The following is a 13,158-nucleotide window of genomic DNA, read 5'->3' on the forward strand; positions in this document are numbered from 1 at the left end:
AACTGGTATGCAAAACATATTTAAAGGAAGAACACACACAAAAGAAAAAAAATGAATATTTTTAAGTTTTTTTAAATTAATCTTTCAAGAGATACAGAAAAAGAACTTCCCCAAATATAAACAGGTAGTCACCGTGATGGTGGGTCCATGGCATTCTGTCTTCCCACTCGGAACTACATTACCGGTAGCTACACAGTAAAAACATGGACTGCCGTTACAGTCCTGTGGTCTAGGAGCACACGCTCCTTAAAGCCTGTCCTAGTCTGACCTTGACCTCGGGTGGGGTATGTGAAATAGTAGTTTGTAAGCATCTCACAGGTCTCTTTGGAAGAGACATGAGCAGCTGCCTGTCCTGAAGGAAGGTTCTGGAGCAGATCGACACCGTCAAACATTAGCCCCAACTTTAGCTGTGTCCTGGTGCTCTTTGGTTTACACCAGTCATTTCAGTTCTAACTATGAAATGAGATCTGCTCCCATTGGAGCAGGGCTGACACAGATCCTGTTTCCTGTGGATGCCCTAGCATTTCGATGACTTTAAGGAAAGAGAATTTCCCCAGGAACTCTCCATAAAAAGGAGCATAAGCCAGGGATAATTTTTTTTTGTATTTTGTATTTTTTTTTTTTTTCCTTTCAATTTTTCGAGACAGGGTTTCTCTGTGTAGCTTTGCGCCTTCCCTGGAACTCGCTTTGGAGACCAGGCTGGACTCGAACTCAAAGAGATCCGCTTTTTTCTGCCTCCCGAGTGCTGGGATTAAAGGCGTGCGCCACCACCGCCTGGTGCCTTTTTTTTTTTTTTTTTTTTTAAAAAAAAAAACAAAAAAAAAACCCAGCAAATGGAGACTAGAACAGAGATCTATCACTGGCCAAAATACAGAGACTACTGAGTGGGGTTACATCTACGACATAATCCTTACAGGCAAGGCTCAGAGAAACTGCCAGGAGAGAAAAAGTACGGAGAGCCAGAGGACCAGGATGTTTGCTGCTAGATGGCGCCTTCCCGATGTACCAGGGAAGCTGCACCATGAAATCTCAACAACATGGCTGCCTAAACCAAACCCACACAATGAACACACCAGTGGACCTGCCAGTGTGGGCGAGGGACGTTTCCCAAGGCCCTGCCCAGAAGAAGAGCTATAGGCCATCAATGGCCTATAGAAACAATCAGCTGTTTCCAAAATAACTCCAACAGCTTATCCAATCCCGAACGGTCAGACCTAAACACAAGTACCTTGAGCAACAGCATGGACGAGGTAGGTCTCATCTATGTGTAATGACCATAAAGAAGAGGAGGTCCTAGATTTGAGAGGAAGGAGGAGGAGTCCCCGAAGGAGTCTGAGGCAAGGAGGGATGGGTGGAAATAATGTAAATACAGCAGCGATATGTGAAATTCTCAAAAAATGTGTTTGAAGTTAATTATTTCCTTGAGCTGGAGAGGTGGCTCAGCAGTTAAGGGTACTTGTTGCTCTTATAGAGAGGACCCAGGTTCAATCCCCCAGCTCCTACATTATCAGTTCACAACTCTGTAACTCCAGTTCCAGAGGATCCAGTGCCTCTTCTGACCTCTATGGGTACTGGGCACGCATGTGGTGTACATAAATACATTCAGGTAAAATGCTCCCACATACAAAATAATAAAATAAGCACATTTAAAGCATTAAAAACATTTTTTGAGGGGGCTAGGGAGATGGCACAGAGGATAAGAGTACTTGCTGCTCTTATAGAAGACTTGGGTTTGGTGTCCAGCACCCACGTGGTGGCTCAAAGTCATCCCTTTTTATGTATATATAAAACACACACAAAACAAATGTAAAAACATTATTTTCAAATACTATCACTGTACTATAGGACAATACAGCTAGAGTCTCTGTAAGAAGAAAATGGGGGAAATGAATGTTCTAGTGAAAGACAATGGAAAGAATGGGATGTCCCTGAATGGAGGCAGAGCAACCTTTGCTTGGAATATTGCTCCTGCTGAGGAGTTCTCTGCCTCGGAGTGGGGGATCTTGCTGACAGGAGCTCCCAGGTTAATCTGATACTAACTGTGTAATGCAGAAGTTCACAAACGGCCCTGTGTACGAGCACACAAAACCCAAGATGCTCAGTCTTACATCATCCGTTCAGCCCTCTTGCCATCCAGGGGAGAACACACGGGGCCAGGCTGAGGGAAGTCGGTGGGATAAGGCACGCATGCCATCGTCTTCCTTCTCGTTCACCCTGGCTTCCTCTCCTCGTTCATGTGCTTCTCCCTCACTTAGGCTCTCATTTGCTGTCTCCGACTCCCAACTGTAATCGCCTTGGCTAATGAGTACCCAGAGTAACAAGTGGGCATCGATCTGTGCGGCTATCTGATGGCTACTCGCTTTTAGTGCTTGTAGAAATAATTTCCTCAGGTGTGGCCATACATGGTTCATGATCAGCAAAGGGAGGAGAGCTTGACTATGAAAAACTGAAAGCTCATTTATCTATAAATGAGGGTGGTTTTTTTAAATTGTTTTTTAAGGTTTTCCCATCATGATCTTGATGTCCCTTGCTCATAGAATCCCTCTTCTCTCTCATCAGCTGGACTTCCAGAGCTCGGCCTGGTGCTTGGCTGTGGATCTCTACATCTGCTTCCATCAGTCACTGGATGAAGGCTCTATGATGACCGTTAGGGTAGTCACCCATCTGATCACTGGGGTAGGCCAGTTCAGGCGCCCTCTCCACTACTGCTCATAGTCTAAGCTGGGGTCATCCTTGTGGATTCCTGGGACCTTCCCTAGCACCCTCTACATGGGTGTCGAAGGTGAAATGAGCATGGCCTTTGGAACAAACAACTTGCTGTGTTTACTTCTGAGGCCGTGAAAGTCAGAGACAGACGGAGAAAAGAGAAGAGAGGGGTAAGGAGAAGCACTTTCCAGTCTATACAGTTACCCAGGCAGTAAAAGTTGCTTGACTGACAACCGCCTATACTAACAGTTCTAGAAAGTAAAGCAGTATTAAAGAATGCCATGAAACACACACTTCGTGTATGGGTGGAGGCAGAAAGAAAGCACGAACCACTGAGTGGTCAGAGGTGAGTGGTTTGTCAGGGATGTGAAGCTCTAGAAAGAGGGGTTGGAGCTGACTGACGCCATGTCTCCTGCACGTACCCTCTACTTTCCCCGTGTGCACTTGGAGCTAACCCATCATTTGAAGCCTAACACACAAATAAGAGGACCCCGGATTTGAGCTAATCGTTTATGCTCAAGCTCACAGGGACGTGCAAGGGCGCTCTGAGTGAGTCACCTGTGAAAAGACTTTCAAGGGAAATGCACTATGCTAGCCTTACACATTATCTCCAGAAGGCACAGGCTATCTTATGCTATCCAAAAATCAGAAAATGTAATGTGCTTAGCTATTTCTTTTTCCAAATCCCCATTTTATGGCAAAGTGAGACTAAAGACCCACGATGGCCAAAAACGGTTTCTCCCTTGTAAACCAACCCCAGTGAAAACCAGGAGAAGGGTGGGCCTGGTAAACTCTGTCCCGAAGACTATGTTAACAGAGTTAACACTAACTGATTTGGAATTTGGACACTGACTCCCCACGCCAAGTGTTCCGATGTTGAAAGTCTAACCGACTCTTGTTCTGACAGAGACTCCTGTAACTGTGGGTTGCATAAGGGCAGCCCTGCTGTTATCTCAAGCCCGACAGAGAACAGTCAGCTTACTGGAGACCTTTGATACTAGGTGGGTCAGTGTACACAGCCACACGTTTCTTCCTCCTCCGATTCTGCCGGGGAAGGTGCTGGCTGGATGGACCTCACATTTTATATTGGAAGCATACGTGGGTTCTATAAAGCAAGACAGGACGAGGAAAACTTCTGGAAACACAGTTTGCCCGCGGCATTGTGGGGAGGCTAGTTTAGTTTCTCTGATGCAGCCTAAGCAACCATTGGGTTTTGTGCAAATGGTGCATTCATCCTCCTACAGCTCTCTGCCCCCAATCACATGGAGTGTGTCCTCTCTCTTTCCCTCCATTGCCAAATATACACCCTTCTACCACACACACACACACACACACACACACACACACACACACACACACACACACACACGTGTGTGCGCAGAGCATGCCTAAATACGGTCAGCTTCTGCTGTTATTTTGCCGGGGATTTCACTAGGCAGAAATGCTGACATCCCCACTCTATGCTAGTTACACAAGCAAGCTGCCTCCCTCAGCCTTCTCTCATCCATCTGCGGGACAGGCGACCGAAGTGTACTAGAAAAATAACGCAGATGAACGTTGAGTGTGAGCATCTAAGGTCCTGGAGTTACTAACTTCTAGTCGGCACATGCCTTCACCCAAATTTGGAGGGATTAAAGAGTACTTGTTTTCCAAAGAACCGTGGCCCTAAACTATATGTCAAAACTAACTCAACAGAGACCAAAGGTATAAATCGGAGCCCCAAAACTGAAAAAGGAAATGGAAGGAAAGATTCATGGATTTGACACAGAACCATAGGTACCACCAAAAGAAGAAATAGACAAACTTCATCAAAATTAAAAAATTGAGCCAGGCATGGTGGTGTATTGATTGGAATACTCCTATAATCCCAGCACCAGATGCTGAAATAAGAGGAGGATCAGGTATCAGGGCCAGCCTGGGCTATAAGATATCCAGTCTCTAGATAAATAAATAAAATAAAAACTTCAGGCAGACTGTGGTGGTATACGCCTGTGGTGGCAGAGGCAGGCAGATCTCTGAGTTTGACACCAGCCTGGTCTACAGTTCGAGCTCCAGGACAGCCAGGGCTACACAGAGAAACCCTGTCTCAAAGAAACAAAACAAAACAAAACAACAACAACAAAAAAACCAAACCAAACAAACAGAAACACCTTTAAAACTTGGTTGAGATGTAACTTGGTGGCAGAGTACTTGCCTAGCATGTATAAGGCCCTGGGTTTCCTCCCCAGCATTACAAAAGAAAAAAAATCAGAATCTTGTTAATCAAATAACACCATAAACAAAGATAAAAGTGGTGAGGAGAAAAATATTTGCAAATCATGTTCTGGTGAAGAACTAATGCCCAGAATCCATAAGGAACCACAAACTCAGCACAAGTCAAGCAAGCAACTTGATGAACAAATGAACAGGAGACTTGAACACACACTTCTCCAAGATACAACAGACACATGAAAAGACATTGAGCATCACTAATCGTTAGGGATGAGAGAATCAAAGCCAGTTTGATACACCATTTTACACGCACAATAATGGCAATATTAAACAAATCCCCAGGAAGGGAGGGAAGGAGGGAGGGAGGAAGGGAGGGAGGGAAGGAGGGAAGGAGGGAGGGAGGGAGGGAGGGAGGGAGGAAGGAAGGAAGGAAGGAAGGAAGGAAGGAAGGAAGGAAGGGAGGGAGGGAGGGAGGGAGGAAGGAAGGAAGGAAGGAAATACTAGTCCCTCTGAGAAGTCAGAAGAAGACAGTAAGCAGCCTGAGCTACCCTCAGTCTCTTCCCACAGGCAGACAGGAGAAGACCTGTCTTCCTCTCAAGCCACAAAGATGTGACGTGTACAAAGAAATAAGGATTTGTAGCGCAGGCTCAAAGTGACTCACTGTCATGTGTAATGTACCACTAATTCACCATGTAAACATACATCAGGCCTACATTGCCTAACAGCAGATGTCCTGTTTGATAGGAAGGGAAATTATTTTCTGACTTAAGTAGGAGAGGAAAGGATTCCAGGAAGTGTACTCACTAAAGGTCACCAACTCGACTGGTCCTGGTTCTTTATGTGCAAGGCAGGACCAGAGAAGGCAGGCAGCTTCAGGCAGCTTGTGTGGGACTTCTCTGTTCAATTCCTGAAGTATCCTTTGAGGCAAACCCTAAAAGTTGAAGAAAAAAACAAATGTTCAAAGATGTTTTGTTTTGCTTTATTTCAATGTAAGTTTTACTTGTGCCTAGAAATTGAGGATGTTTTCTTCAAAGAAGAAACTGTCATTGCTCCAATTACTCAAGAAACCATTACTCATTATCTTACCCTTGAAGAAGTGGGGACTGACGATAGGAACATCACCAATTTTTTTCATTTGGTGTGTTTTGGCCTTTAGAGCAGCTATGACTTAAACATATGCATACAGAGGCAGCCCAAAGACTCAACAAAGACATACCTCCTTATATGCACATGAAAATACCTAGCTTGGTGCCTCCCACCTGGCCTGTGGAGTGACGTTGCACACCATTAACAAACCGTCACTCTTGCCATGGAATAAGGCACTTGGGATCCACCTCCAATTAGAGTGGCTTACTCTGGCCTAAAACCACGGTCAAGATTCTTTTGAGGGTTTTTTCCTTTCAAGGAGAGGGTTATGAAAAGTGAAAAGTATTAGTTCAGATTTTAGGTGAATCTTGGATGTCATAGGACAAAATATTCAAATGAAGAGAATGTAAAGCTCAAATTAAACTGTTCAAGACACACAGACATATTAGAGAACAGTATTACAGTATATCCTACCTTTATTCCATATCTGGAGATATACTCTATCCGGCCTTTACAACTGCCAACAGCCCTGATCAAGCTACCGCAAGATCCAAATGGCTTATGTATCCGCATTTCTAAACTCAGTATGGCGCCATGTCTGTTAAGTCTAGACTGAAGCTAGAAGATTAGCCTTTTAGCGGCCATCATGACCTAGTCTATATGTTTTCTTTGAGACAGACAGAGGCATGCTATATATCCCAGAATGGCCTGAAGTTTGCAGCTCTCCTGCCTCTGCCTCCTAAGTGCTGGCAGTGTAGGCACGAGCCACTATGCCCTGACCCTTGGGCCTTCGACTTCATGCAAATCCCTTCACTTGTTTGAAGTGCAAAATACAGTTGAATTGCTAGGTTTCAAACAGCTGTTTCTGCTGCTGTTGTTTGCTTTTGGTTTATTTTTTTGGTTGCAATATGCATTCTTCCACCAAAAATTTAGCCAAATAAAGAGACAAAAACAAGGGGTTTGCTGGGGGCTCTGTAGGACCTTTAGAGCTCTACAGAGCACAGTTTGGAACCTTCTGGATTAACTGGTCTCTAAAGCCAGTTGAAACGAAAGATTGTTTAACCACATCTCTATTGGAATGGCTGTGTTCTGTAGGATCCATGGCTTTACCAGAACACAAGCAACATCCTCAGTCATACAGATCCTCACCATCAAGGATTTCCTCAAAGCGGAAAAGGCCACAGCCTTAAATTAGAGATTAGCAGATGTTTAACGTGTGACCTCCTGATGCATATAGTCTTTCCCCAACCCTGAAAAGAATGGCCCTGTGTGTTGCATGGCAGATAACAACCAATCCAACATCACAGTTTGATAAAACCTGGGAAATTAAAAGCAAATTATAAGCTCTGTTTTAAAAATTAGTTGCAGCGTCAAGACAACAGAATGAAATGGGGACTCCTACACCTTGCTCCCAGGGGTACTCAGCTCTCCTGAGTGGAGATCTCCCACAGGATACGTTTATGAAACCCATATATTTGCACACAACTTCGAGGTTTCCCACTTTGTATAATAGTAAAGGTTCGCCTGGTGGCGGCGGTGGCGGCGGCGGCGGCGGCGGCGGCGGCGGCGGCGGCGGCGGCGGCGGCGGCGGCGGCGCACGCCTTTAATCCCAGCACTCGGGAGGCAGAACCAGGCAGATCTCTGTGAGTTTGAGGCCAGCCTGGGCTACCAAGTGAGTTCCAGGACAGGCACCAAAACTACACAGAGAAACCCTGTCTTGAAAAACCAAAAAAAAAGTAAAAGTTCCTACTTAGCAATGTAATATCTCAGTAGTGGACTCATAAACTCTATAATCTGAAAGCAAATTATTAATATATACTGAAACTTGGGATTCACAGTTTTATGCTATACTGTAGGGAAAGAAGGTTCACTGAGGGGGTAGTCATAGCTATTTAAGTAAGAAAATTCCTTAAAGTATAACATGTAGGCTCAATTGTACACTTCCAGGAAACTCTGACTTTCCACAATGAGTCTAAATAGACGTTATTTCATAAAAACTTCAATATTTGCTATTCTGATTGCTTACCAAAAAAAAAAAAATCACCAAATAAAACCCACAAGCCTGGCTTCATACACACACACACACACACACACACACACACACACACACACACACACACACACATTTTTTTTTTTTGCATGGAGTGAGCATTAGAGTTGTTTGTGGTTCCAACAAATATGATGGAGTCTTCAGCTGACACTGGAGGCCACCATTTTCACTGTCTACCCTAATTTCCTTTTGGCTCATAGTCTTTCTGGATCTCATCAGGGTACACAGAGTTTTTTGTTGGTTTTGTTGGTAGTGGTTGGTTGAATTTTGTTTTTGAGACAGGTTATCACACCATATTCCAGGCCTGGAATTCATGGCAAGTCTCCTGTCTTAGACTCACGAATGTGTAAATATATAGAGCTATAAATATAACTAATGAAAATATATAAACTATAGCTATAAATCACTGTGCCTGGATGCCACATGCCATTTCCTTTGTAAGTACTATTCTTCTTATTATTGCTACTATTATTGTGTGTGTGTGTGTGTGTGTGTGTGTGTGTGTGTGTGTGTGTATGTGTGATGTGATGTTTGCATGTGTGGTACTTTGTGGAATTCTCTCCTTCCACCCTCATGTGGGTTCCATGAATTAAACTCCAGTATGCAAGCTTGCAGCATCAGTCAGCAAGAACCTGCTAGGCTCCAGCACAGACCCACACATTAAAACAAAAATAACAACACAAAACAAAAAACCAACCAAACAAACAAACAAATAAAAACTTTACAATTGTTCTTTTCCTTTTAAATGAAAACTTCTTTTTTAAAGATTTCATTATCTTAATTTTTCATTTCATGCGTCTGTTGTAGTAAATAGGAGCATCGTGCTCATGCAGTACCCACAGAGGCCAGAAGAGGGCGTTGGAACTGTAAGAACTATAATTAGAGATGGTTGTGAGTGGCCACATGGGTGCTGGGAACTGAACCCAGGTGTAGTGGGTAGCCATTCCAGCTTTGATCTGGAAGTTCCACCCCGCATTGAGGCTTCAGCAACTGTCACGCCTACAAGGCGGGGCCAAGAGAGGGCCCTGAAGACCCGAAATCTGGATGCACCTCCTTCTCTTGGTTCCTGGACCCTGGACGCTAGAGGTAGGCCTGATACTCTTGCCTCAGCTCCCAGTACTGAGTTTATAGACGTGTGCCACCAGGCCAGGCAGGAACAGTTTTTATTGAAAACAGATTCCTTCTTAAAATGAATCAGTTGCCCACTCTCAAGGAGGAAGTGCACGGACTTAGAGCTACCAGGAAACGGTGCTGGTTGCTCATCAGATTTCTACATGTCACTGGTCTCTCTCACACTGCTTGACCTCACGCATGCTCTGAAGGGGTCAGGCCTCAGCTTTCTCGAGTGTTTCCTGAACTTGAGTATCCTCACATGAATTGAAGATCTCACATTTGGAAGCGTACTGCAAACCGCCAGCCCTTAGCTTAGGTAGCCTCCTGGGCTGCCTTCATCCTGACCACTCCAGCCCACCACAGTGAGTCCAGCTCTCCCAGCAGACAGCGGCCTTTAAAATCATACCATTTGGCCCCATCGGCCTCCTATGGGATTTTCTGCATTCTCTTGGTGCTGCCTTTAGAATAAAATCAATATCTTCCTAAGATGTGAGGAGGCTAAGTCCTCACCCAGCTTCATGTCGTGCCTCAGTTTCCCTTACAGGCCATTCCTGTGCTTCAGATCCTCTCAGACCCTCTGCCTGGCTAGGCTGAACTCAGCCTTCTATCACTCCTCCAGCGAGGCAGTCTGGGAAGGCCCCCGAAACGTGTGCCCACAGTGTTATCCAGGGGTCTTCCTGGCACCACACTGAGCCATTGCCACATCGAAGGACAAGCATGGTAGGATTTGGGCCTATGGTTTAAGCTTACAGTAACTGTTGAAACGGAGCTCATCTTCAACCAAATTAAAACTTTACTAGAGCAGAATGTGGATCTGACTCACATCTATACCCTAATACCTATGCTCAGTCCTGGCCCAGAGCAGGTGTTTAACTTTAATTAATATGAGATGTCATTGTGACTTTTTAAATGCAAGGTACTTAATTTTAATATTGTCACTGGTAGTTAAAATCATATTTCTTTTATTCCAAAGCAACTATATTTGATAAGAACAAAGAAACAGAATGAATAAGCTCAAGGTAACATTTCACATCTGGCATTTGTGCAAAATAAGAAATCAGTAAATATAACAATGTAATGTATATCCCCAAGGATAGGATTCAGCCTATCCATATGGCATTATTTCTGCATGAATTTATTTTAAATCTTAAATGTTTCTCAACCCACTGTTTCCTGGTAGCTCTAAGTCCGTGCACTTCCTCCTTGAGAGTGGGCAACTGATTCATTTTAAGAAGGAATCTGTTTTCAATAAAAACTGTTCCTGCCCGGCCTGGTGGCACACGCCTATAAACTCAGTACTGGGAGCTGAGGCAAGAGTATCAGGCCTTCAAGGTCATCTTGAGCTTTGTAGTGAGTTTGAGGCTAACCTGGGCTACATAAGACACTCCCCCCCCCTTACAAAATGAAAGGTGAAAGTGATTGCCACTAATTCATTTTAATTAGTATACAAAGTAGCACATTTCTTTAGGACATCCTACATGCCTGGTTTAGGTTGTAAATCTTGGCAGCATGAAAAGAGCTTGCAAAGGAAACTAGATGATTGGGATGCAGCAATCAGCTAAGGAAACAGTGTCCAAAGAGCGGTAGACCTGAAACGGGCATTCTGAAGCACGCTTCTGCCTGACAGTCAAAAGAATGAATGCCTCCTGAAACCTCCCACCTCACCTTATCCAACTGCGAAGGTCTGTGTCCACCCACCTGAAGTGAAGAGACCAAGGGGAAGGCACACTGGGATGGGACGTAGGGTGGGCAAAGCTAAGTCAGCAGTGGGGAGCCAATGACGGACGGCAGGCGCAGCAGCTCAGACCTTCAGTCCCGGCATGTCAGGAAATGTGTCAAGCATCCCTTGTGCGGCAGCATCTTACTCTCTGGCTGCTGCAATCTAAGGAAGTAAGAGCTATGAGAGACGGGGGAACGGCGCAGAGAGGCCGGCCAAAGACTAAGGTCTATTGATTGAACATGGCAGAGGGGCAGAGAACAGAACCTGAACCTGAGCTCTAAAGTAGTATGTTCTCTGAGAGAGTCCAATCGGTCCAGGATGGGAAAGCTGAAAATCCCAATCGTGTTATTGAGAGAGAGAGAGAGAGAGAGAGAGAGAGAGAGAGAGAGAGAGAGAGAGAGAGAGAGACTGCTGTGGTTTAAATCTTCAGTGTTGCCAGGGCAGTGGTGGCGCTCGCCTTTAATCCCAGCACTCGGGAGGCAGAGCCAGGCAGATCTCTGTGAGTTCAAGGCCAGCCTGGTCTACAAAGTGAGTTCCAGGAGAGGTGCAAAGCTACACAGAGAAACCCTGTCTCAAAAAACCAAAATAAATAAATAAATAAATCTTCAGTGGTTCCCCAAAGACCCATGTGTTTAAAAAAAAAAAAAAAAAAGAGCATCATGGGAAATCTTAGGTCATTGCTTGAGACCTGTCCTGACGGAGATGGAGGGACCCTAGGCCCTATTTTTCTACTTCTTGGCCAGGAGGGAAGCAGCTTGGCTCCGTCATGCCCCATGACATGTGTCCTTGCCTCAGGCCCAAAGAAACAGAATCAATCAATCAATCATGAACCGTAATCTCTAAAAGACCAAGGCAAAACAGTCCAATCCTATTTTTGTTTGTTTGTTTGTTTGTATGTTTTTCAAGACAAGGTTTCTCTGTGTAGTTATGGTGCCTGTCCTGGATCTCGCTCTGCAGACCAGGCTGGCCTCGAACTCACAGAGATCTACCTGTCTCTGCCTCTCGAGTGCTAGGATTAAAGGCGTGTGCTACGGCCCGGCCCAATCTTCTTTTTTATAGGTGGCCCTCACTCTGTAGCCCAGGCTGACCCAAAACTTGGCAATCTTCGTGCCTCAGCTTCTGGAGTGCTGGAATTATACCTCCTGTTCCCTAAATTCTTAAAAAGCCATCACATTTTGGAAAGCTTTTGAGAAGTCAAAGATCCCACGAAATAATTAAGTGATATCTACAGCTTCCCTTTCTACTTCTTGCCTTATAATCCCTGATCAGACACCTCCTGTTAACATTTTACAAAAGGACCCATCTCTTGAAGACCCAGAAAATGAATGTTAAGATTTACACCATAGAAAAGAGAATTAAACACAGACCACTGAATCTCTATGTACAGCTCATAGTCAGAAGCCAGGAGATTGTTACTTCCCACCTCCTTCGTCTCTGCATGCTGACATCTGACCCTTTTTTATAACATGCACCTTGTACCAGCGAAACCCAAGGCACCAGCTAGTTACTTATTAAACTTGGGTGCCAAAGGCTGAGCTGTACAAATTACACTGTTAGCCGCCCAGCCCAGCCTGGGTGCGAGTGGAGGCGGGCAATCCATAGCTGTGAAATTCTGTCGTATCGGCAGAATTCAGCTACACATGGCAGCAATTCGCGTCTGACCTCTGATCTGCGAGGTTCATCTGAACCTTTGAACCTCAGCTCGCAGTTGAGAAACGGCAAGAAGATGGGTTACCAAGTATCCTCCAAAGCCAGGTAAATAGTTAACGCTGTGGCTGTGGCTTGCCCTCCCCCACCCAAAACCGGATCCCGGAAAGACCAGCGCGAGCAAGCGACAGTCCCTGAAGGCAACATTGAGAGCGAGCTTCAAAAACATGGCATTTGGGGCAAATCTAGTAAGAGTAGGATACTTCAGGGTGGAAACCTCTTTAAATAAATATATTGAACTAAGAAAAGGGGAATCTGTGGCCAGAAAGAAGGCTCCGTCTGTAAAGTACCCGCTTCGCAACCCCAACAACCTGGCTGATCTCCAGAGCCCACGTAAGGGCAGAAGGAGAAAAACCAACTCCCTAGAAGTTGTCCTCTAAGCTATCCAGGGTACCACGGCACGAACTTCACACACACACACACACACACACACACACACACACACACACCCCTTTAACATCCAGTGATAAGCACGCTAACATTCTCTTTACAAATGAGACATAACAGACACTAAATGCTTTGTAATGTAATGTTTTTATCATCAAACAGAACCACGTCTGAGCCT

General features: G+C 44.9%; 1 protein-coding gene across 18 annotated transcripts in view; it reads right to left on the bottom strand.

The window, feature by feature from the left end:
• Nucleotides 1–13,158, bottom strand: part of Rbm47 (RNA binding motif protein 47) — a 135,213-nt gene that overhangs the window by 21,320 nt on the left and 100,735 nt on the right. For all 18 annotated transcript variants that reach the window (XM_006974618.4, XM_076546370.1, XM_042257467.2 and 15 more), the window contains one exon: nt 5,722–5,848. The gene's annotated coding sequence lies outside the window, so the exon portion shown is untranslated. The remainder of the gene's footprint in view (nt 1–5,721; nt 5,849–13,158) is intronic.

Source organism: Peromyscus maniculatus, chromosome 10, assembly GCF_049852395.1.
Source record: "Peromyscus maniculatus bairdii isolate BWxNUB_F1_BW_parent chromosome 10, HU_Pman_BW_mat_3.1, whole genome shotgun sequence".
NCBI lineage: Eukaryota > Metazoa > Chordata > Mammalia > Rodentia > Cricetidae > Peromyscus > Peromyscus maniculatus.